Source organism: Prionailurus viverrinus, chromosome C2 (genome assembly GCF_022837055.1).
Source record: "Prionailurus viverrinus isolate Anna chromosome C2, UM_Priviv_1.0, whole genome shotgun sequence".
Lineage (NCBI taxonomy): Eukaryota > Metazoa > Chordata > Mammalia > Carnivora > Felidae > Prionailurus > Prionailurus viverrinus.
The window spans coordinates 41,442,680-41,469,103 of record NC_062569.1 but is presented as its reverse complement, the minus strand read 5'-3'; the positions used below and the strand labels follow the sequence as shown (position 1 = coordinate 41,469,103).

The window sequence follows — 26,424 nt, the reverse complement described above, 5'->3', positions numbered from 1 at the left end:
GTGTGTCCTCCCGGCCAGGTGGGGTCAAAGGCAGAAATGTACACCTAGGAGAACATTCCAAGCCAAGAGCAAACTGCCTGGCTGGCTCAGTGGGAGGAGCATGTATGTAACTCTTGATCTCGGGGTTGTGAGTTTGAGCCCCACACCGGGTGTGGAGTCTACTTAAAAAAGGAAAAAAAAAATGCCAAGCCAAGAGCACAGCACAAGACATAGAAGTGAGAAACACTGTAATTATCACCAAGAATAAAGAGGCCCCATGAGTTCAGGATGCACCTAATGAATTTAGACTCTTCCTGAGCAATGAGGCCACCCTTCTCCCCTCAGCTGCACCACAGGTGTTCCTCCAATAGTAGTGCTACATCATGATTCAAAAAATAGCTTCTCCTGGATGCATTTTGTCTATACTGGACCAAAGCATCCTCTAATGGCTTTGAAAATTATTTACAAACTAGACTGAACTCAAACGGAGTCTGGGTGAAACAACAGGTACTGAAGAAAAAAAATACACACACGCGCGCGCACACACACACACACACACACACTTTTTAATATCCTTCCTTATCCATAATATCCTGGAGGAAAGGAATTAACACTCATTAGACAAGTCACCCAAATTTCCCTACAAAAGAGGGGTTTTGATGGATGATCGGAAGAATCGGAGTCTAGCCCAGCAGCATATGTAGCAGTTCACTAAAATTCTAATTCATTGAGGCTTATATACATTTCTTTTAGATTTGTTGTTTGCTATCAAAATGTGAACATAGGAAATAATATAAAATATTAATACTTCACAACTTACTCTTATTTTAACAGTTCTGACATAGTCTCTTTAATTGTTAAAGTTATGGGGAAAAGAAACTATTGTTGACAATATTTTGAGATTTTGAGTTATCAAGTTCAGCAATTTTTCCTTCATTTAAACTTTTATTTTTTTCTTCCAACATTTTGGTTTGGAACTATCTCAAAAAGAAAAAGCCTTTTTAATAAAAATTCTCTAAATGCAAATGGATTTCGTTTATTTCTTATGCTACGACATTTTTTGTCATAAAAACACGTGAGCATTGTATCTAGTGACCTGTGTTGTAGTTTATCCAACTGTGTAGGTGTTTGATGAGGCATCACAAATTTAAGTTATATAATTTAAGAAATCTATGATCTATTTTAAAGATAAAAAATGAAGTAACTAAAATTTTGCTAAAGAAAAGGAGATAATCATACTAGATTTTGTTGAATGAGCCAGTATCTTATTTGCCAAATATTATTATTAAAAAAATTGAAAATGCATTTCTTGGAATTTTGCATTTAATTATAAATGTCAAGTTTTTAACAATCAATTACAATAGAAATGTAAGAGATTTTAAATATGAAAATTTGTGGGCACCTGGGTGGCTTGATTGGTCAAGCATCCAACTCTTAACTTCAGCGCAGGTCATGATCCCAGAGTGATGGGATTGAGCCCCATTTCAGGCTCTAATGAGCACAGAGCCTGCTTAAGATTCTTTCTTTCTCTCTCTCTGTCTCTCTGCCTGTCTCCCCAACTCACGCCTGCTGCCTCTAAAAAAATTTTTTTTTAATATTAAATTTTCAAAATTAAAAAAATAAAATATGAAAACTTGGTTATTTTGAACACAATTAAACATGATGAAATGATTTGTTTCATAATGTAAAAGTTAACATTAATGAGCATGTTGTAGATATTGTGCTACACTTCTCACATACAATTCTCATTTAACTGCAATGCAACAACAAAAGGATTATTATAAACCCAAAAGCACAGATAGGGAAATCAATGCTCAGTAAGGTTAAGTAACTTGCAAGTTTCACAGTGTTGTTAACTTTTTGTCTACCTTTTATGATGAAAATATGAGTGGACAAGAAATGGCAAAAGGAGAATTTTTTAAATACATAGGGAATTCAGAAACCTAAGAGAGAAAATTTCTCATCCCCCTAAGATCTAAGTAGTATTTTCATCACTGTGCTATCTCTGTTTAGGAAAGCAACATATACACAACTTAAAATCTTTCATCCATTGACAGTGCATGTCTGGGGTCATCTTTGTGGATACCTGTATTACTAATCTATATGATAGATTAAGTAAGTAATGGGTAAACCTGAAAAAAAAACTATTTGAAAAAAACGTTTAAATTGTATTTTAGTGACTTTTATAAAACTTTGGTAAACATAAATGATTTAGAAAAGATTTCCTAGTATCAATGAATCATAAGGGCCATTTTAGTCTATCATTTAATTGCTTGTTCAAAATTAATTTCAGCATAACCAAATATAATCTCAGTATTCGTTTTGGTGCAGATCATATTCATATATGCTTTTAATAATTTAAAATATACTACATTCTACATACATTTAAAGCTAGCTGTAGAAAATACATAGACTAATAGAGAAATTAAGTAGTTCTTACCTTTTAAATAAGCAAGGTGTTCAAAACCCAGTTATATATGAAGTTCTGGTGACGGGGGATGTGTTCATGGGGTCCGGAGCTGACGGCCAAGAAAGAATTCTTGAGACTTCTTTGGTGCAAAAATGGTGATTTTATTAAAGCACAGGGACGCCCTGGGGTTTTGAAGAGTGACTGGTTATTTACTATGGAATTGGGGGAGGTAAAGACAAAAGGGAGGCCTCCCGAGGGACACTTGATATGTTAAAGAGGACTCGAAGATACCTGAGGCCTTGCTAATTGTCAAGCTAAAGTTGTTTTTCCGTCTAGCATAGTATTAACATGAAGACAGTACGAACTTCCTGGAGAAACAGTTTACTCTGCCTGCCTCAAATATTTGTCAATGAGTTGCAGGTTATAAGGAAACTTAATTGTACCTGCCATTTCCTTCTTGCCTTTGTTCCCCACAAAACCAGGGAGGGGTGATGTTGGGGCTCTAGGGAATGGGAGTCTATAGGTTTCTGGAGATTAGGCTAGTGATAAGATTGCCTTCCTCTGGTAATTTACTAAGATAGTTATAAACTGATGGAGACCCCCAGCCATTTGTTTTCTTTCCTTTCCTTTGTTCTTGGGCATCCAGGAGTGCCTGAGGAATAGCCCACATATCCCACCTGGGGTGGGGGTGGAGGGGGGAGTGGTGCTAGCTTGTATTTTGCCCTCAGCTTGCCCCACACTCCCTCTTTGTATACACAGAGGTAACATGCTTTTAATAAGCCTTCCACGCTGCAGATGGCAGCAGCAGTTCACATTATCGGCTCTGCTTAGCTATACCAGCAGACACCTGGAAAGACAAATTTCTGTTGAGTATTCACTTTTTTCTTTCTGTAATCTGTAAAACATTTTACATACAGGTGGGAGACATTTGATGTTATTTTTCTTATCAAACAAGAAATAGACTGTTTTTATATATGCATTATGTGCAACACAGAAGTTTAGTAATTACTATTTTGGATGAACAGACTGAAGACATTTTCTTTTTTTTTTTTAACATTTATTCTTTTTTTTTTTTTGAGAGACAGAGACAGAGCATGAGTGGGGGAGGGGCAGAGAGGGAGAGGGAGACACAGAATCCGAAGCAGGCTCCAGGCTGAGCTGTCAGTACAGAGCCTGACGCGGGGCTCGAACTCACGAGGGGTGAGATCATGACCTGAGCCTAAGTCGGAGGCTTAACCAACTGAGCCACGCAGGAGCCCCTGAATACATTTTCAATCGATTCCGTGAATGCATATATTCCTATATTTCCGAGGAAACTGAGTAACATTCTCTTATCAAATAGTTAAATAAGGGCAACCATGAAACTGAAAGTAGATTCCCAAATCTGATTTGCTATTCCTCACTTACGAGCTAAACAGTCTTGGGGAACCTGGGTGGCTCAGTTGGTTAAGCGTCTGACTTCAGCTCAGGTCATGATCTCACCGTTCCTAAGTTCCCGTGAGTTCCAGCCCTGCGTCAGGCTCTGTGCTGACAGCTCAGAGCCTGGAGTTTACTTCCGATTCTGTGTCTCCCTCGCTCTCTGCCCCTCCCCCACTCACACTGTATCTCTCTCTCCTTCAAAAATTAATACACATTAAAAAATTTTTTAAAAAGAGCTAAACAATCTTACAGAAAATCTAGAATGATTTACAATCATGCAGGCAGTCTCTTCACTTTGATCATTTGTATGTTGCATCTTGATCATCTTCACAGGAAATGTATAGGCAAAGCTGTGGCCCATACACGGAGTCAAATCTCTTCAAGCTTTGGTGATTCCAGGATCATCAAGCAAGGGTGAGTAAGTCTGATCAAGGATGCACCAGCCTTTTTTAAAAAGGCTTTTAAGATACTAAAGTGATAGGAACACAAAACTCATAACAAATATTCAATCCAGAAGGGGAGCAGAAGTGGGGAAAATGCAATGTAAAATATAGAGAAATCCACTTTATCCTGTAAGGGTGATTTTCAATCCAGTCTGAATGTACAAATCACATTTTTTAAAACATCAGTGTGAAGAGGCTTTTAAAATACCAATGCCCAGGGCTCATTCCAAACCAATATGACCAAAATCCATAGGCATGTCTTCTGGGTCACATATTCTTTATTAAAAATCTTCCCAGTAGTATGAATATGCAACCAGTGTTACAAACAACTTTATATTAAATGCTGACACAACAGCATAAACTTTATTTTTATGTCCAAAATCCAAATGTGGCATTCAAAGCTTTCAGTAATCTGGCTACGGTTTACTTACATAAACCTCCCACTAGTCTGAACCCTTTGCAGTCGAGCCATGTTTCTCTGGGATCCCTGGCCAGGTCCCCGGTCTACTGTCTTAAACTCATGTTTTCAATGTACTGAGTGATTGCAAAATCACAATAAGGGTAGTATTATCACCTATATATTGGTAGAATTCTTTAGAGTATTTCAAAGCAATTCCACACATACAAATGACCAGAGCTGGCTGGGCCTCACAAGAAAGCGGCTTTAATTGTGCATAACTTTGGAGATGACTGGGTACAACTTCCTTGTATTAAAATTATTGTGGTAGAGTCCCCTCCCTAAGGAATGTGTTGACAAAAGACTTCGAGATAAGGGAAGGTAACTTGGCTATGTGCTAGGTGACATCCCTCATGACCCTATAACTTGAGACCACCCAATCAGACTGTATGTCTATACATTACCCATATAAGGGAGACAAAGAAGTAAAAATTGCGTAAAAGCCTACACCACCCAGCATTTGGGGCTCAGTTTTTCAGGTACAAAGCATTTGAGCCCATGTCCACATAGATAAAGTTGCTTCCTGGAAAGAAAAGCCTCGGTGTCATGGCTTTTGGTGTGAGGATCCTGCTACATTATAGAAAATGAGGGGGTACGTGGGTGGCTCAGTTGATTAAGCATCCGACATCGGCTCAGGTTATGATCTCCTAGTTCAGTTCAAGCCCCACGTCGGGCTCTGTGCTGACAGCTCAGAGCCTGGAGCCTGCTTCGGATTCTGTGTCTCCCTCTCTCTCTACCCCTCCCCCGCTTGAGCGCTCTCTGTCTCTCTCTCAAAAATAAATAAAAAACATTTAAAAATAAAGAAGGGGCGCCTGGGTGGCGCAGTCGGTTAAGCGTCCGACTTCAGCCAGGTCACGATCTCGCAGTCCGGGAGTTCGAGCCCCGCGTCGGGCTCTGGGCTGATGGCTCAGAGCCTGGAGCCTATTTCCGATTCTGTGTCTCCCTCTCTCTCTGCCTGTCCCTTACTCAGGCTCTGTGTTTCTCTGTCTCAAAAATAAATAAACATTAAAAAAAATTTTTAAGGAAATATTAATGGCTAGTAAAAATAAAACTATTCAATTTTTTCTATTTAGGAAATGGGTCAGATAACAGATGATTCAAAAGTTTGAATTATATATTGTTATCAAAGGCTCAAGAAAGCAACACTTTTTATACACTCTTGATGGAAGAGTAAATTGATGTTAATCAGAAGGAAAATATTTGGCATTAAGTATAAAAAATTTTAAGTGTAGACATTACTATGATAGGAAAAGATAAGATTCAGTAGGCAGAGAGGAAAGGGTTAGGACCTGAGGTCCATGGGTGGGGGAAGAACACAGATTTTCCACCAATGCTGTGAGTGCCTGACCACAGCAAACCCCCTCAGGCTTAAAGTTCCTGTTAGGAATGGAACAGACACCACCTACTCCCTCTCAGGTTTCCCTCAGGAATTCGACAAAAGACCTAACTAAAAATAAGTCGTAGACCATAGAATGTATGACCCACAAGAAATGCTATGGCCACAGACTACCCCTCATACAATGAAATCGAGCCAGTCAGGAATGGACAGCCCAGCACCTAGAGCTATCTAGCCAATAAGGGTAGGATGGGAAGGAACACAGGAGAAGGGAAGGGGGGCGGGGGGAACAACCAGAACCTTCTAAAACAAGGACCCTTGCCTATAGCTGTGAGCCTTCACTTTCGAATGCCCCCTCTCTATGAAGACATCCTTCATACCATTCTTCCTTTCTGGCCTTATATGCTAATAAACTTTTGCCTGCTGCTTATTTTGTGTACCCCTCTTCCTTGTTCAAAGCAGTTAGACAACGAACCTTGTGTACTGAGGTAAAAAATCCTGCAACATTACTTAAGCAAGCAACCTTGTTTTGCTTTTAAAGATATATGTATCAGGGTCCTAGTGGCAAAATTGTTTTAATGCTCACAATAAAGCAAATGGTCTCTCGGCCCGTTGTGGGCTGTGCGTGCTCTCTGTGAGGTTGATGAGACCTAGGTAAGCTGTCTGTGAGGGAGACTGACTGCAGGAGAGCTCCTGAGTGGGATGGTGGCGTTAGCAAAATTGGCACTGAGCCACTGGTCCTAGGCTAGATTCCCTGAAGTGTGGTGCGTGCAAGGGATGCGGGTATAGTTAACAAAACGTGGATTGAGCCCAGGGCCGAAGGCCAGTAGGCTTGGAGTGGGCAAGTCCTCAGGAGAACTCCTGGGTGGGGCACACTCCTAGCAGGTCGGGTAGCAAGTGTCCTTCTAGCACTCCCTCCTGAAGGTGGCCCTGTGTTTATGCTGGGGGTGGGAGAGGAAAATGCCACCTGCCAGCCCCTTTGCGCCTGGACAATTCCCTGACTGCTCTGAAGTCAGGATAAACAGACCCTCCTCCTGTTGTGTAAGCTACTCACCCTTCTATGTTGCCTCTCCCTAGACTGTCTAAGGACTTAGACTGCCCAAATGATTCTCACTAGCATTTGCCTTCCCACTCGCCCAGTGGTAAGTCAGCTGACTTTTACAGCTCCAGGCTCCAAGTCCGGCTGATGACACAATCTCACAGAATTTAGCCCCACTGGTTTTCAAGGCTAGATGTTATGAGGATTCACTTCCCCCATGTGGGCTCCCCGTGCTTTCCTGTCTTCATGACCAACTGCAGCTCCCCACCTCCCGTGGGCAGCCCCCAGACACCGTTTCTGCCCTTCCTAACCTCGATTTGAGGCAGCTTCTTCTCTACATTTAGTTGTGGAGGCTGTTCTGCCAGTCTTCAGATCACTCTCTGGTTTAGTTACTCAGATGTGAGTGATATCTAGTTATCAACGTGGGACAAGGTGAACTTACAGTCCAGTCCTTCTACTACGTCATCTTCCTAAGCCTCTGCAGTTGCCACACTTACACCTTTGAACTAGAGCTCTCTCCTGACAGATACCTATCAATATTTTTCTCTTCGATGTTCCATAATCACCTCAAAACTAATCCAGTAAGCGATGAACTTCATTTCCTAAGTTCTCTTCTGACTGCATTATGTGGATGGAAAATAAACAAGTAAAAAAAAAAAAGATTATAATGTACATTAATGATAAATTAGATATAAAGTTATTTCAGAGTATAAGTTTTGCCCTATTTAGTATTAGAAAGATATTTCTCTCTTTCTTATATCCAGTGCTCACATCAGCAACGTCATCTCAGATCAGACTACTATCGAATTATGTGAAGGGGAATATTGACAGCCTGGAATTTAATATATTGGGTAGTGTCATGGATCCCAGGAAACTGGATACATGTTTACAGGTTGAGCCTTATGACAAATAAATCAATGAAAAATTGAAACAGATATGCATAAAAGATGGACTCATTTTGAACACAATCAAAAAGAAAAGACTGGGAGTAGTCGTAAAGGAAAAGAAAGTCTTCATTTTTCTTAATTTTATCCTTAATTTTTTTGTTCTATAACTTAAAGAAATGTCACAAATTTTCTCTTATGAGGAAAATCTGAACAATGGCTTTTACTTATTGTGTTTTTAAACTTTCTTTCGAGGGAGAAAGAATGAGTGGGGAGGGGCAAAGATCAAGGGTGACAAAGGATCCAAAGCCATCTCCATGCCAATATCAGTGAGCCCAATTCTGGGGCTCCAACTCACAAGCCATGATATCATGACCTAAGCCGAAGTCAGACACTTAACCAACTGAGCCACCCAGGTACCCCGGAATGAGGGCTTTTAAAGATATTACACTTTAGCCCTTTTATGTGTGTGGGGGGAGACAGTAAGTGTATGTATATATGCATGTAATGGGTTTTGTTCAAACATTTCAGAAATGTAAGGCAGTAATTAATTCCTTCATTATGCCTGTCTCAATTCTGAAAAAATCACTACTAAAAATTCGGTTGCATTCTTCAAGGTTTTTAAATTTAAGAATATCTTACATAATATATATGTAATTACAATTTTTTATAAAAATGAACCATAGTTCAACATACTTTTGCAAAGTAACTTGCTTTTCCTCTACCAACTATATTCTAGATATTTCCCATTGTCTTTCCCTATCCTCTGTCCCTGTCCCCTGTCCTTCATCTAAATAACTATCAATCTTTATAGTTGTAAGAAAAAAAATTCCCTTTTACACACATATACACACAGTGGATTAGTTAATAAGTACTTGTATATGTTTATGTATTATATGTTACATGTATTATACATTATATTATGTATTATATGTATAATTATTTATTAACTAATTCATCATTGGTGGGTGGGGGATGAAAACAACACACATAGGAGACTTCCCTGAAGTGCCAGGGGACACTGTACTGCAGAGCCTTACAGAAACTGTTCTTTATAAAGCCTTACATTCTAGAGAAGATGGAGCTGACTTTCCTAACACATAGAAATAGACCCAGAGAGGCAGAAAAAATGAGGAGACAGAGAAATATGTCCCCCATGAAATAACAAGACAAAATCACAGCAGGAGATCTAAGTGAAACAGAGAAATAAGCAATACACCTGATAGAGAATTTAAAGCAATAATCATGACTTCAGAAAAGGTTGGAGGACATCAGTGAGACCTTGACAAAGAGATAAAAACAACATATCAGAGATGAAGAACTCAATAATTTGTATTAAAAAAACAACAGATGGAATAAATAGTATACTATAGGAAGCAGAGGAATGTATCAGTGACTTGAGGGATAGAGTAATGGAAAATAAGCTGAACAGGTGAGAGACAAGCAAATACTGCATAATGAGCATTGATGTAGAGAATTCAGTAATTCTATCAAACAAAATAACATTCACATTATAGGAATCACAGAAGAAGAGGAGAGAGAAATGGGGGCAGAAAATATATTTGATGAAATAATAACTGAAAAACCTGAATCTGGAGAGGGAAACAGAGATCCCCCAACAAATTTAACCCAAGGAGGTCCACACAAAGACACATAGTAATTAAAATGGCAAAAAAAAAACATTGATAAAAAAAAGAATTTTAGGGGCGCCTGAGTGGCTCAGTCAGTTGAGCATCCAACTTCAGCTCAGGTCTTGATCTCATGGCTTGAGGGTTTGATCCCCACGTCAGGCTCTGAGCTGACAGCTCTGAGCCTGGAGCCTGCTTCAGATTCTGTGTCTGTCTCTCTGCCTCTCCCCCACCACATCCTCTCTCTGTCTCAAAAATAAATAAGCATTAAAAACAATTTTTAATAAAAAAATTTTTTTTAAGTTGCAAGAGAAAGGAAGAAAGCTACATAAAGGAAACCCCATAAGGCTATCAGTTAATTTTTTCAAGGGAAACTTTGTAGGCCAGAAGAGAGTGGCAGGAAATATTCAAAGGGCTGAAAGGGAAAAATCTGCCAAGAATAGCAAGGCTAGAATCTGCCAAGAATAGCAAGGCAAGAATATTCTATCCAGCAAGGCTATCATTCAGAATAGAAGGGCATTAAGACAAACAAAAGATAAAGGAATTCATGACCACTAAACTTGCTATACAAAAAATGTTAAGGGGGACTCTGTAAGTGGAAAACAAAAACCATAAGTAAGAGTAAGAAAAATAGGAAGCACTAAAGCAAAAAAAAAAGTTTTAAAATTTTAAATATACCTATAAAAATCAGTCATGAGAAGCACAATATAAAAGGATATAAAATATGATACCAAATGTCTGAAACATGGAGGGAAAAGGAGGAAAGAACGAGTTCAAAATTAAGTTACCAACAGTTTAATATATACTGCTATATGCATAAGTCGTTATATATAAACTGAGTAGTAACCACAAATCAAAAAGCAGTAATAGATATGCAAAAATAAAGAGTAAGGAACCCAAGGATATCACTAAAGAAAACCAGCAAACCATGAAAGAGAGAAAGAAAATAATGGATCATAGAAAAACTACAAAAACAACCACAAAACAAAATGGCAACAAATACGTACCTACCAATAATTACTTTGAAAGTAAATGGACTAAATACTGCAATCAAAAGACATAGGGTGATGGGGGGCTCAGTTGGTTAAACATCTGACTATTGATCTTGGCTCAGGTCATGATCTCTTGGTTCCTAAGATTGAGTAGGACTCTCAGTCTCATCAGACTCGACGCTAACAGAGGTTGCTTGGGATTCTATCTCTCCCTCTTTCTGCCACTCCCTGCTCTCTCTCGTGTTGTCTTTCTTTAAATTAAGTAAACTTTTAAAAAATGTGGGAAATTTTGGGGGAGCCTGGGTGGCTCAGTTGGTTGAGCTTCTGACTGGCTCAGGTCATGATCTCATGGTTTGTGGGTTCAAACCCCATGTTGGACTTTGCACTGACAGCAAGGAGCCTGCTTTGGATGATTCTTTGTCTCCCTCACTCTCTGCCCCTCCCCCACTTGTGCTCACTCTCTCTGCCTCTCCCAAAAAATAAATCAACAAACAAAAAAACATAGGGTGACACAATGAATTAAAAAAAAAAAAGACCTATCTATATGCTGCCTCCAAGAGACTCATTCTAAACTTAAAGGCACCTGCAGTTTTAAAGTTACAGGATAGAGAAACACTTATCATGCAAATGGATGTTGAAAGAAAGCCAGAGTAGTGATATTTCTATCAGACCAAATACTTTAAAAGAAAGTCCGTAAAAAGACAAAAAGAATACTGTATAATAATAAAGGAAACAATCCAACAAGAAGATATAACAATTGTAAATATATGCACCCAACATGGAAGCACCCAAATACATAAAAGAGTGAATAACAAACATAAAGGAACTAATTGATAGTAACACAATAATAGTGGGAGACTTTACATTGATGGACAGATCATCCAAACACAAATCGTGTTTTGTGTTTGGTTTTGAATGATACACTGGACCAGACGGATTTAACAGATACATTCTATCCTAAAACAGTAGAATACACCTTAATTTGAAGTGCATATAGAATATTCTCCAGAATACATTACATATTAGATAAAAAAACAGGCCTCAACAAATTAAAAAAGAGCAAAGTCATGCCATGCATCTTTTCTGACCACAGCATTATGAAACTAGAAGTCCACCACAAGAAAAATCTGGAAAGACCACAAATACATGGAGGTTAAACAACATGCTACTCAACAATGAATGGGTCAACCAAGAAATCAAAGAAGAAATCAAAAAGTAAATAGAAAGATACAAAAATGAAAACACAACAGTCTCAAACCTTTGGGATGCAGCAAAAGTGGTCCAAAGAGGGAAGTTTATAACAATACCGACCTACTTCAAGAAGCAAGAGGGGCTCTTTGGTGGCTCAATCGGTTGAGTGTCCAACTCTTGATTTTGGTCATCATCTCATGGTTTCATGAGTTTGAGCCCCACATTGGGCTCTGTGCTGACTGTGCGTGGAGCCTGCTTGGACTTCTCCTTCTCACTGACCATCTCCTACTCACATTCTCTGTCTCTCTCAAAATAAATAAATAAACTTAAAAAAAGGAAGAAGAAGAAGCAGGAACAGTCTCAAACACTCTAATCTTACACCTAAAGGAGCTAAACAAAGAACAACAAACAAAACCCAAAACCAGCAAAAGGAAGAAAATCGTAAAGATGAGAGAAGAAATAAATGACATAGAAACAAAAAACAATAGAACAGACCAATGAAACCTGGTTCTGGTTCTTTGAAAAGTTCAAAACAATTGAAAACCTCTAGCCAAAGTCATAAAAAAAAAAAGACTCAAAAAAGGAAAATAACAAATGAAACAGGAGAAATAAAAACCAACAGTACAGAAATACAAACAATTGTAAGAGAATATTATAAAAACTACATGCCGGGGTACCTGGGTGGCTCAGTTGGTTAAGTGTCCAGCTCTTGGTTTCAGCTCAGGTTATGATCTTATGATTCACAAGTCTGGGTCCCATGTTGGGCTCTGCGCTGATGGTGTAGACCCTGCTTAGGATTTTCTGTCTCCCTCTTTCTCTGCCTCTCCTCCACTTGCGCTTTCTTGTTCTTTCTCAAAATAAGTAAATAAACATTAAAAAAATGCCAAAAATTGCATAACCTAGAAGAAATGGATAAATTCCTAGAAACACACAACCTATCAAAACTGAAGCAGGAAGAAACAGAAAAACTGAACAACAGACTGATTACTGGCAAGATTGAATCAATAATCAAAAAATTTCCAATATACCAAAGTCCAGGACCAGATGACTTCACTAGCAAATTCTACCAAACATTTAAAGAAGAGTTAACACCTATTCTACTCAAACAATTTCAAAAAATAGAAGAAGTAAAACTTCCAAATTCATTCTATGAGGTCAGCATCACCCTGATACCAAAAACCAGATAAAGACACCACAAAAAAAGAGAACTACAGGCCAATATCTCTGATTAACACAGATACATGAATTTTCAACAAAATACTAGAAAACAGAACCCAACAGTACATTTTAAATTTAAAAATTTTTTTTAATGTTTATCTTTATTTTTGAGACACAGAGAGACAGAGCATGAGTGGGGCAGAGGCAGAGAGAGAGGGAGAATCCGAAGCAGGCTTCAGGCTCTGAGCTGTCACCACAGAGCCCAATGTGGGGCTTGACCTCGCAAACTGAGATCATGACCTGAGCTGAAGTCAGATGCTCAACCGACTGAGCCACCCAGGTGCCTCCCCAACAGTACATTTAAAAAAAAATAATTCATCACAATCAGGGGGGATTTATTCCTGGGATGCAAGTGTGGTTCAATATTCACAAATCAATCAGCATGATACATCACATCAATGAAAGAAAGGAAAAAAAATAATCATTTTAACATATACAAAAAAGTATTTGACAAATTACAACATTCATGATAAAAGCCCTCGACAAAATAGATGTAGAGGGAATATACCTCAACTTAATAAAGGCCACATATGAAAAACCCACAGTAAACATCATACTCAATGGAGAAAAACTGAGAGCTTTCCCCCTAATGTCAGGAACAAGACAAGGATGTTCACTCTCACCACTTTTATTCAACATAGTACTGGAAATCCTAGCCACAGCAGTTAGAAAAGTAAAAGAATTAAAGGCATCCAAATTGGTAAGGAAAAAGTAATACTGTCACTTTTGCAGATGTCAAGATACTCTACGTAGAAAACCCAAAAGACTCCACCAAAAACAATGTCTAGAACTGATGAATGAATTCATTAAAATTCATTAATGAATTCATTAAAGGATACAAAATCAACATAAAGAAATCTGTTGCATTTCTATACAGCAATAATGAAGCAGAAGAAAGAGAAATCAAGGAATCCATTCCTTTTACAATTGCACCAAAAATAATAAGATACATAGGAATAAACCTAAGCAAAGTAGTAAAAGACCTATACTCTGAAAAGTATAAAACGCTGATGAAAGAAATTGAAGATGACACAAAGAAATAGAAAGGCATTCCATGCTCATGGATTGGAAGAACAAATCTTGTTAAATGTCTATACTACCCAAAGTAATCTACAGATTTAATGCAATACCAACAGCATTTTACAGAACTAGAACAAAATTTCTAAAATTTATATAGAACCACAAAAGACCTGGAATAGCCAAAGCAATTCTGAAAAAGAAAATCAAAGCTGGAGGTATCACAATTCTCGATTTCAAGTTATATTACAAGGTGGTAGTACCCAAAACAGTTTGGTACTGGCGCAAAATCAGACACATAGATCAATGGAACAGAATAGAAAACCCAGAAATAAACCTACAAGAATATGGTCAATCAATTTTTGACAATGAAGTAGAGAATATCAAATGATAGGCACCTGAGTGTCTCAGTTGGTTAAATGTCTGACTTCGGTTCAGGTCAAGATTTTCCAGTTCATGGGTTCAAGCCCACATTAGGCTCTGTGCTAACAGCCCAGGGCCTGGAGCCTGCTTTGGATTCTATGCTTTCTTCTCTCTGCCCCGCCCCCATCTCAAAAATAAATAAACATTAAAAAAAAAAGAAGGAAAGAATATCAAATGAGAAAAAGACAGTCTCTTCAACAAATAGTGTTGGTAAAACTGGTCAGCTACATGTAAAAGAATGAAACTGGACAACTTTCTTACATCATGCAGAAAAAGAAACAATTCATTAAAAGACCTGAACATGAGACCTGTAATCATAGAAGTCCTAGAAGAGAGCACAAATAGTAATCTCTCTGACATCAGCTATAGCAACCTTTTTTTAGATATGTCTCCTGCATCAAGGGAAATAAAAGCAAATATACACAATTGAGCGACATCAAAATAAAAAGCTTCTGCACAGTGAAGGAACAGTCAACAAAACTAAAAGAGAACCTATGGAATGGGAGAAGATATTTGCAAATGACTTATCTGATAAAGGGTTAGTATCCAAAATATATAAATAACTTCTAACTCAACACCCAAGAATATGAGTAATTCAATTCAAAAATGGGCAGAAGACATGAGCAGACATTTCTCCAAAGAAGATACCCAGATGGCCAATAGACACATGAAAAGATGCTCAATATCACTCATCATCAGGGAAATGCAAATCAAAACTACAATGAGATATTACCTCACACATGTCAAAATAGCTAAAATCAAAAACACAAGAAACAAGTATTGGCGAGAATGTGGAGAAAAAGAAACTTACTTGCACAGTTGGTGTAAATGCAAAAGTTTTTAAACTTTTTTAAACTTTAAACTTTTTAAACTTTAAAAACTTTTTAACTTTTTTAACTTTAAAAAAGTTAAAAACAGCACTATCCTACAATCCAGCATTGCACTGTTAGGTATTTACCCAAGGGATACAAGGGATTTGAATATTGATTCAAAGGGACACATGCTGGTGTTTATAGCAGTATTATCTACAATAGCCAAATTACAGAAACAATCCAAGTGTCCACTGACTGATGAAAGGATAATGTGTGTGTGTGTGTGTGTGTGTGTGTGTGTGTGTATGTGTGTGTGTATTACTCAGCCATATTGTGATGCCAAATATATGGCTGAATGTTACTCAGCCATAAAAAGAATGAAATCTTGCCATTTGCAACAACATATATGGAGCTAGAGAGGGTAATGCTAAGCGAAATAAGTCAGAGAAACAAAAATACCATATGATTTCATTCACGGTGGAATTTAAGAAACAAAACAAATGAACATAGAGTGAAAAAAAAATAGGAAAACCAAGAAGGAGACTCTTAACTATGAGAACAAACTGAGGGTTGCTGGAGGGGAGGTGAAAGGGGGGATGGGTAAAATAAGTGAATGTGTGATGGGTAGTAAGGAGGGCACTTGTTGTGATGAGTACTGGGTGTTTTATGTAAGTGATTAATCACTAAATTCTACACCTGAGACTAATAGTATGCTGTATGCTAAGTGGAATTTAAAGAAAAACTTGGAAGAAAAAAATACAATAACCAGATTATGGAAGTAGCCTAAGTGCCTATTGATAGATACATAGACAAAAAGGATGTGGTATATATATATAATGGAATATTATTCAGCCATAAAAAAAGAATGAAATCCTCCCATCTGCAATGACATGGATGGAACCAGACAGTGTAATGCACAGCAAAATAAGTCAGTCAGAGAAAGACAAGTACCATATGATTCCACTCATATGTGGAATTTAAGAAACATAACGAATGAACGGGGGGAGAAAAAGACAAAACAAGAAACAGAGAGCAAACCGTTGGTTACCAGAGGGGAGGGGAGGCAGGATGGGTGAAATAGTAAAGGAGATGAAGGAGGGCACTTGTGCTGAACACTGAATGATATATGGAATTGTCAAAACACTATATTGTACACCTGAAACTAATATAACACTGTATGTTAACTATACTGGAATTAGAATAGGCTGGAATAGAATAGAATAGAATAGAATAGAATAGAATAGAATAGAATAGAATAGAATAATGAAATGAAATAAATAAAATAAAATAAAATAAAATAAAATAAAATAAAATAGGGGCGACTGGGTGGCTCAGTTAGTTAAATGTCCAACTTCCGGCTCAGGTCATGATCTCACACCTCATGAGTTTGAGCCCCGCAAAGGGCTCTGTGCTGATAGTTCAGAGCCTGGAGTCTGCTTTGGATTCTGTGTCTCCCTCTCTCTGTGCCCCTCCCCCACTCATGCTCTGTCTCTCTTAAAAATAAATAAACATTAAAAATTTTTTTAATAAAATAAAATAGAAAAATTATATAATATGCACAGTCTAAGATTAAACCTTCTATGTTTAACTTTTGAAAAAATAAACATATTTGGGAACCAAGGCCATGAGTGCATGGAAAAGAGAAGAGTGTTAAAAGTGGAAGAAAGCCTTGGGACACCACATTTCAAAACTGCAAACAGGAAGAAGAATCCACAAAGGACAAAGTAGAATAGCAAGAAAAGAGACAGAGTGTGCTGCTATAGAAATTAAGAGAAGAAAAATTCCTTGAGGTGAGTAGTATTTGAGCACGTTCAGTGGATAGTGAGTTTAAAAAAAAAAAAGGACACGATTTGGTTATTTTCTTTGGATTTAGCTCTTTGACTATTATTATGCCCTACAGAAGGTAGTATTAAATGAATTTTGTTAAGGGTCCTATTTTCATGCAATTGGGCATGATGAAAATAAAGGAAGCAGAGAAAATGAATGAAGAATGTTTTTAATATAACAAAAATAATTTGGAATAAGTATAGAGAGCAAACATCAGCAACCATGAGGATCTGGAAGAGGGTATCAATGTCGGGTCTATCAGGCAAGGAGTATTTTACTATGCAGAAACAGAGAAAATAACAATGTAAGCAAAGCCCATAGAATAATACACCAAAAATAATACACCAAAAACAGGTGGATAAACTTTTTATTATGATAAGAGTTGGGTAGTTGTTCCAGAATCAAAAGCATAAACATTTGATTAACATGAATTAAAAGGTTGAACCCCAGATATCATGTTATGAAATTATAGAAAAAAATGAGGAACAGTGAAGAATTAGATGATGATTTCCTGCTTTTCAATGAACTGTCCATACTCTTTCCATGTAACCCCAAACATCATGGCTCCATATTAGATTTCAGAAAATACAATGTACCAATTAAAGTCAGTAGATCAAATTTTAATTACTTAGAATCTAATTTTATATACGGTTAGAAAATAATTCTGGAGAGACATGTAGTCTGGAGTTCTACATATTGTTTTTATATGAAAATTATGTCTACTGGTCAAGGAAAAAGGAAGAAACTATTTCTTCCTGTGTGTTTACAGTAGCCAGTGACAAGCTAATTAGTCACGAAATACTACAAATTCTATCTTCCTTTTACCTCTTATGTCTCTCTCTTCATCTCTATTTCTGCTGTCACTATCTTATTTCCGAGTGGACTTACTTATGTCCTTGGCCCCAGACTTTCCCTCCTACAGTCCATTCTCCATGTAACGGATACATTGATTTTTCCAAAAAATTATTTCAGAATGTCTCTTCCACTTCAAAACAACTAAAAATAAGAAATTGTCCCCCCTTTCTCCTAAGTGTCTAATAAAATTACAGCAAATGAAGACACTGGTGGAAAAACACAAGAAGCAAAAGGCAGCCCTGTGTACACATGAACAGTCAACAATGGAGGGAAGCCCTTGCTTATCCCATGGAGGTACCTGGCTCAAAGAGAAGTGTCATGAAAGGTGGGAATAGAAACCCTTTAAAAACAGAGCTAATTGAAAGTCTGCATACTGAAATATTATACTAGTCAGGTGTCCCACACTCACTTCACTTTCAATCTATCCCTTTCCCTCATGCTCATTGAGCATTGCAGCCCAGTAATATACTCCCAGGCATCCAAAAATAGCACTCAGAGAATCATAATTAACTGCATGAGCATATGGCTTCCAATGTTATAGAATGGCTTCCAGGGCCACAGAATAAACCTTTCCTCATTTTAGCATTCAAAGAGCAGTTTCCTTGTCTGCTCACCCTAAAGGTGACAAGAATTATTTCAGATCTGAGCTACCAATCCTAGCCAACAGGTGGGAGAAAGCTAGCAGAGAAACAGGCATAAAAAAAAGCAGAGGAAAATGACAACAGTCAGCAGTCGTCTATTCTTAAATATGAATAAAATAAGACTACCAGATATATGGCAAGACAGAAGACTAAGATAAATTAAAACTGCTGAACAAAGAAGAAACAAATACATGAGAGTATATAAATAAATATAAAGAGAATTCTAGAATAAAACACCAGTGTATACTGAGGAAATGGAAAAATTAATACATCTACTAAAGAATAGCAGGTCATGAAAACAAATAAATGTTAAGAATTCTCAGAAAGTAACATTACTACATTCCTAGAATCTCTGTGATTTAGTATCATAATCTAAAAAAAATCTGAATTTTCTGTTTGAACTAAGAGTTTTATTTCCTTCCCAGGAAATATTTACTACAAGTATTAATTAAGAGCACAGTTTTAATTTTAGCCAATTTTAAATATTAAGTCTTTTAACTCTTAGATGAAAGTAAATAACAGCAATAAATATATCATTAATCAAAAGGAGAAAAGGTAAGAAAAGGCATATATTACTTGCTGAACATTTTGTTTACATGTGCTTAATAAGTGTACCACCGGCTCTCACTTTGGCACAAGACTTTGGAGCCACATTTGTGTATTTAAAAAAGAAAATAAAGGCTTAATTATTTTTCTATATTATTTCATAATACTAGAAAAGAAGAAAATTATAAATATATTGTTATATGAATGATACCTATAAATAATTGGCAACCCACTAGCTCCTTTCTTAGATTTTAATATTGTTATTTCCAGAAAAATGCAAAATTCTAACAAATAAGTATATTATAAATTTTATTAACCTATAGAAAATTAGTTCTCAATTTACTTACTTTTATTTATTTATTTTAAAAATTAAAAAAAATTTTTTTTTCAACGTTTTTTTTTATTTTTTTTATTTTTGGGATAGAGAGAGACAGAGCATGAACGGGGGAGGGGCAGAGAGAGAGGGAGACACAGAATCGGAAACAGGCTCCAGGCTCCGAGCCATCAGCCCAGAGCCCGACGCGGGGCTCGAACTCACGGACCGCGAGATCGTGACCTGGCTGAAGTCAGACGCTGAAGTCAGACGCTCAACCGACTGCGCCACCCAGGCGCCCCTTAAAATTTTTTTTTAACATTTATTTATTTTTGAGACAGAGAGAGACAGAGTATGAACGGAGGAGGGTCCGAGAGAGAGGGAGACACAGAATCTGAAACAGGCTCCAGGCTCTGAGCTGTCAGCACAGAGCCCGACGCAGGGCTCGAACTCACGGACAACAAGATCATGACCTGAGCCAAAGTCAGACGCTTAACCAACTGAGCCACGCAGGCGCCCCTTTACCTATTTTTAATAACCATTATGAATGAACTATACAATTATCACATGAGTCAAATCTGTAAAAACATTATTATATCGCCTTATAATTAACATGCATTTTTACAAAAATGAATACCAGGAATAAAGTACAATGGATAAAAATTGTGCATTGAATAATTATTAAAAAGATATGGCAATTGACTCTCACATTCTATACCACAAATATTCTAATAAAATAGGTCCACTATATACACTTATGAATGCAGAAAGCATTTGCATACGTGCATCACTCACTGGTTTATGCCTGGTTGTAGCTTCTAGAGGATGCCAAAATGTAAATCCCTTTGCAGGATGTAATATTTCAATTTCTCAAACAGCAAATGGGACAGTAGTGAGGGCAGGCAAGGCATCAAGAATCACCACACTGGTAACAGCCTTTGATTCCTGCACTTGATATATTTGTAGACAATTACAAACGAAAACAAACCTACGCATCTATTAGCTTCACAAGGGAGGAAGGCAGTGAAATCCCACTGTCAAAACATTATTATGAAAATTTTCAAATTTAATTTTAGAGCACAAAGAATGAAAATATCTAGATTTTACATAATCTTAGGATCATGTCCTTTATTCAAGTTTAGCTATACTTGAAGCACTTCTATTTCCCTACGTTTATTTATACGCTTCCCTCATCGTGGCATGTTTTTACATTTCTCTGTCTGTCCAAATGTTCTTCATTTTTTAATGTCAAAACTGTTTCTGCCTAAAATACTTCTCTAATTTTTGTTCAGTTGGTATTATTTTCTCCATTCTCTTCATGTCAAGATAAAATGGTGATACTATGCAAATTAGCACATTTTACTGTACATATTAGGTATTTGTCTTCTGTTTATAATTCATATTACTTACTAGACTATAAGCTCCTTCATGGCAGGCTCTGCCTTTAAGCTATTTTTTGCAATGTGTCATCGCACATAATTAATTTCAATAGATATGTATTTTCTTATTGTGGAATAAACAAAAATTTTAAGCAGATACATGTAACATGTCAAATTTGACTAAAAATTATCTTCAAGAATTCAAAGTGGATCTTTAAGAATTCAAAATTCAACATTTCACATAAAAGAAAAATAAGGGTTTTATTTAAATACAGGTTTGAATAACCACCAAGAAGCTGAAGTTTCATTAAGATGAATTAATAGGGGTGCCTGAGTGGCTCAGTCGGTTGAGCATCCGACTTCAGCTCAGGTCATGATCTCATGGTTAGTGGGTTCGAGACCCACATCAGGCTCTGTGCTGGCATTGCGGAGCCAGCTTGGGATTCTCTCTCTCCCTTTCTCTCTGTCTCTCCCCCATTTGTGCTCTCTCTCAAAACAAATAAATAAACTTAAAAAAAAGATGAATTGATGGAAACATAATGTCCATAACAAAAGTGGTAGCTATAGCACTATGTGGGTCAATAATCCTCCATCCTAGGTGCTAGAAGCACTATACTAATAGATTCCAAAGTCTAAGAACACTGGCAAATTGGAGGACATCTGAAGAAGAATGATTAAAAAGATGAAGTTTGAGGGGTTATGGTTCAAGATGACTACATAGAAAGCTCCTAAACTCACTTCTGCCCATGAACATGCTGCACCTACATTATATATGGAACCATTCCCTCTGAAAGAAATCGAAAAGATCACTGACTGACTCCTACACATGAAGTGAATGAGGAAAAAAAAACACATTGAAACAGGTAAGAGAGGCTGAGACACAATCTCCCCCATAAATCCCATTCCTAGTTCGGGGACAAAAAAACAAGAAGGAACTCCCAACTCCCAACTTCTCCCTGAGGAGTGAGGATTCAGACCCCACTGGTAGCACCAAAATTTTTAATACTTCCACCAGAGAGATGGGCCTCCAAACCATCTAGCTTTAAAAGCCAGTAGGGCTTTCATCCAGGGGACCCACAAGGCTATGGTGAACGCAGAGACAGTTGTTAAAGGGCTCATGTGACTCATCATGACTCACCCCCCCACCCCCCAGGGCACAGTGCAAAGAGCCCAGACTGAAACTTACCCAATCTTTCCTTGAAAAAGGGCTATTAGCTTCTCATAATAGCTAGGCCTGAGGAGCAAGCTTCTATTTTAACACACATCAAGAGGCAAACTACAATAATCTCTAGAGACAGGGAGACAGTAGGCACAATCTTCATGCTCTCCCTCTGCCTTACTCCAAGGCACCAGAATCCCAGAAAGGAGATCATGCACATGTCTGGCACCCCAGTTTTTGCCTATGCCCATATCAGACAAAATAGACTTTACAACAAAGACTGCAATAAGAGACAAAGACAGTCATTACATAATGACAAAAGAGTCAATCCAGCAAGAAGGTATAACATTTGTAAACATTCATGCATCCAACATAGAAGCAACTAAATATATAAAGTAAATGTTAACAGGCATTAAGAGAAAAATAGCAACACAATAATGGTAGAGGACTTCAATATTTCACTGTCATCAATGGATAGATCAAGACAGAAAAATCAATAAGGATATATTAGACTGAAATGTTACAGTAAATAAGATGGACTTAACAGACTTTTACAGAATATTCCATTCAAAAGCAGCAGAATAAACATTCTTCTCAAGTACAAATGGAATATTCTCCAGGATACAGCATATGTTAGACCATAAAACAACTATTAATGAATTTAAGAAGGCTGAAATCATACCAAGCATCTTTTCATACTACAGTGGTATGAAATTGAAATCAAGTATAAGAAGACAATGGAAATTTCACAAATATGTAAACATTAAACGATATGTTACTGAACAAATTGAATCAAAAAAGAAATCAAAAGAGAAATTTAAAAAAGAAATCTCGAAACAAATGAAAATACACACACAATATACCTTCTATATCCTGGAAAAAGAAAAGAAATACAACATACAAAAAATTATTGGATGCAGCAAAAGTAGTTCAAAGAGGGAATTTCATAGCAATAAATGTCTACATTGAGAAATAAGAGAGATCTCAAATAAATAACCTAACTTTACATCTCAATGAACTAGAAAACGAATAAACTCATTACAGTGTAGTATAAGGAAAGAAATAACAAAGATCAGTGTGTAAATAAATAAAACAAACTACAAAAACAACAGAAAAGATCAGTGAAGCTAAGAGCTTTTTTTTTGAAAAGATAAACAAAATTGACAAATCTTTAGCTTGACTCACCAAGAAACAAAGAGAGAGGTCTTAAATAAATAAAATCAGAAATGAAAGAAGAGACATTGTAACCGACATCACAGAAATACAAAGGCATCAAACTGACATCAAAGAAATATATGAGAGATGACTATGAGCAATTATTCACCCAAAACTTAAAAAACCTTGAAGAAATGGATAAATATCTAGAAACATACAACCCACCAAAATTGAATCATGGTGAAATAGAAAATCTAAATGGACTAATTACTAGAGATTGAATCAGTATTCAAAACCTCCCAACAAACAAAAGTCCGGAACAGGATGGCTTCACTGATAAATTTCACCAAACATTCAAAGAATGAATATCAGTCCTTTCAATCTCTTTAAAAACATAGAAGAGGAGGGAACTCTTCCAAACTAATTTTATGAGCCAGTATTACCATGATACCAAAACCAAACAAAGATGCCACAAGAAAATAAAATTACAGGCCAATATCCCTGTTGAACATAGATACAAACATCTCCCCAAAATATCAGCAAACCAAATTCAACAATACAGTTAAAGGATCATATACCATGCTTAAGTGGGACTTATTTCAGGGAAGCAAGGATGGTTCAACATCCACAAAGCAGTCAACGTGATACACCACATTAGCAAAATGAAGGATAAAAAGTATTTCATTATTGAAATAGATGCACAAAAAGCTGTTGACAAAATTCCACATCGATTTATAACAAAACTCACAACAAAGTGGGTATAGAGGGAACATACCACCACACAGGGCATCTGTGACAGATCTACAGTTAACATCATGCTTAAGGTGATAAACTTACAGCTTTTCCTGTAAGATCAGGAATAAGACAAGGATGCCTACTCTCTCACCCTCACCACTTTTATTCTATATAGTGTTGGAAGTCCAAGCCACAGCAATCAGGCAAGAAAAATAAATAAAAGGTATCTAAACTGGAATAGAAGAAGTAAAACTGTCACTTTTTATAAATAATATATATAGACACCCTAACGATTCAATCAAGAAACATTAGAACTCACAAACAAATTCAGTAAATTCAGGGGATACAAAATCAATATACAAAAATATGTTGCATTTCTATATAGTAATAAGAAACCATAAGAAAAAAGAAAAAAAATTTTTAGAAAGAAAAGTTAAGAAAACAATCCCATTGACATATGCACCAAAAAGAATAAAATACCTAGGAAAAAATATAACCATGGGGGAGAAAAACCCATATATTGAAAACTATAAGATATTAATGAAAGAAATTGAGACACAAATAAATGGAAAGATATTCCATGCGCATGGATAGAAAGAATCAATATTGTTACAATGTCCATACTACCCAAAGCAATCTATAAATCCAGTGCAACCCCTTTTGAAATTCCAATGGTAGTTATCACCAAAAGAGAAAAACAATTCCAAAATTTTTATGGAACCAGAAATGACTTCGAATAGCAATTCTGAGAAAAAATCAAAACTGGAGGCATCACGCTTCCTGCCTTCGAACTGTAATACAAAGCTACAGTTATTAAAACAGTATGACACTGGCATAAAAACAAACACATAGATTAATAAAACAGAATAGACAGCCCAGAAATAAAGTCACACATATAAAGCCAATTAATTTGTGACAAAAGAGTCAAGAATGTACAATGGGGAAAGAGCAATCTCTTCAATAAATGGTGTTGAGAAAACTGGACAGTCATATACACAAGAATAAAATTCAACTACTATCTTATACCATAAACAAAAATTAATTCAAAATGGATTAATGAGTTGAATGTAAAACATAAAAACATAAACCTTTAGAAAAAAACATAGGGGGTAAATTCCTTGGGCTAGGTCTTTGTAATGATTTTTAAATCTGACACCAAAAGCAAAAGCAACAACAGCAAAAATAAATAAGTGGGACTGCACCAAATTAAAAAGCTCCTATACAAAAAGGAAACCATCAACAAAATGAAAGACAGCCTACTGAATGGAAGAAAATATTTGCATATCATATATCTGATAAGGGGTTAATATCCAAAAATATAAAAAACTCATATAACTCATTAACAAACTATCTAATTAAAAAGTGGGCAGGGGCGCCTGGGTGGCGCAGTCGGTTAAGCGTCCGACTTCAGCCAGGTCACGATCTCGTGGTCCGTGAGTTCGAGCCCCGCGTCGGGCTCTGGGCTGATGGCTCAGAGCCTGGAGCCTGTTTCCGATTCTGTGTCTCCCTCTCTCTCTGCCCCTCCCCCGTTCATGCTCTGTCTCTCTCTGTCCCAAAAATAAATAAACGTTGAAAAAAAAAAATTAAAAAAAAAAAAAGTGGGCAGAGGATCTGACTAGACATTTTTCCAAAGGAGACATATAGATGGCCCCCAGGTAGATGAAAAGTACTTAACATCACTTATCAAGGAAATGCAAATCAAACCACAATGAAATGTCACCTCACATCTGTAGGGTGGCATTTATAAAAAAGACAAGAAATAACAAGTGTTGACAAGGACATAGACAAAAAGGAACCCTCATACACTATTAATGGGGATGAAATTGGTGCAGCCATTATGGATAACAGTATAGTAAAAAAAGTTAAAAAATTGAACTACCATATAATATAGAAATTCTACTTTGAGTATTTATCTGAAGAAAACTAAAACGGTATCTTAAAAAGATATATGCACACCCATTATTTGCAATAACCAAGAAATGGAAACATTATTTGCAATAACCAAGAAATGGAAACAACCCAGGTCTCTACTGATGGAATGAATGGATAAAGAAATTGTGGTATATATATGCACAACAGAATATTATTCAGTCATAAAAAGCATGAAATCTTGCCATGTGGACAGAGACCTGAATGGGATTATGCTAAGTGAAATAAGTAAGACATAGGAAGACGAATACTATGTCTCTTATGTGGAATCTAAAACAAACAAAAAACCAAGCTCAGAGATATAGAAAACAGATTGCTGGTTGCCAGAGTCAGATGGTAGTGGTAGAGGGAAAAATAGGTGAAAGGAGCAAAAAGAAAAAAGAAAGAAATTTTTTTAATGTTTTTATTTATTTTTGAGACAGAGAGAGACAGAGCATGAGCAGGGAAGGGGCAGAGAGAGAGGGAGACACAGAATCGGAAGCAGGCTCCAGGCTCTGAGCCATCAGCACAGAGCCCAATGCGGGGCTTGAACTCACAGACTGTGAGATCATGACCTGAGCCAACGTCGGATGCTCAACCGACTGAGCCAACCAGGTGCCCCAAGAAAGAAATTTTTTAAGAGAAAAAATAACAGTGC

General features: G+C 36.9%; 1 long non-coding RNA gene across 1 annotated transcript in view; it reads right to left on the bottom strand.

Annotated features, from left to right (window-relative positions):
• Positions 1-26,424, bottom strand: part of LOC125175322 (uncharacterized) — a 75,634-nt gene that overhangs the window by 29,116 nt on the left and 20,094 nt on the right. Inside the window, exon 3 of the long non-coding RNA XR_007155752.1 lies at positions 2,420-2,571. This is a non-coding gene — a long non-coding RNA (uncharacterized LOC125175322). The remainder of the gene's footprint in view (positions 1-2,419; positions 2,572-26,424) is intronic.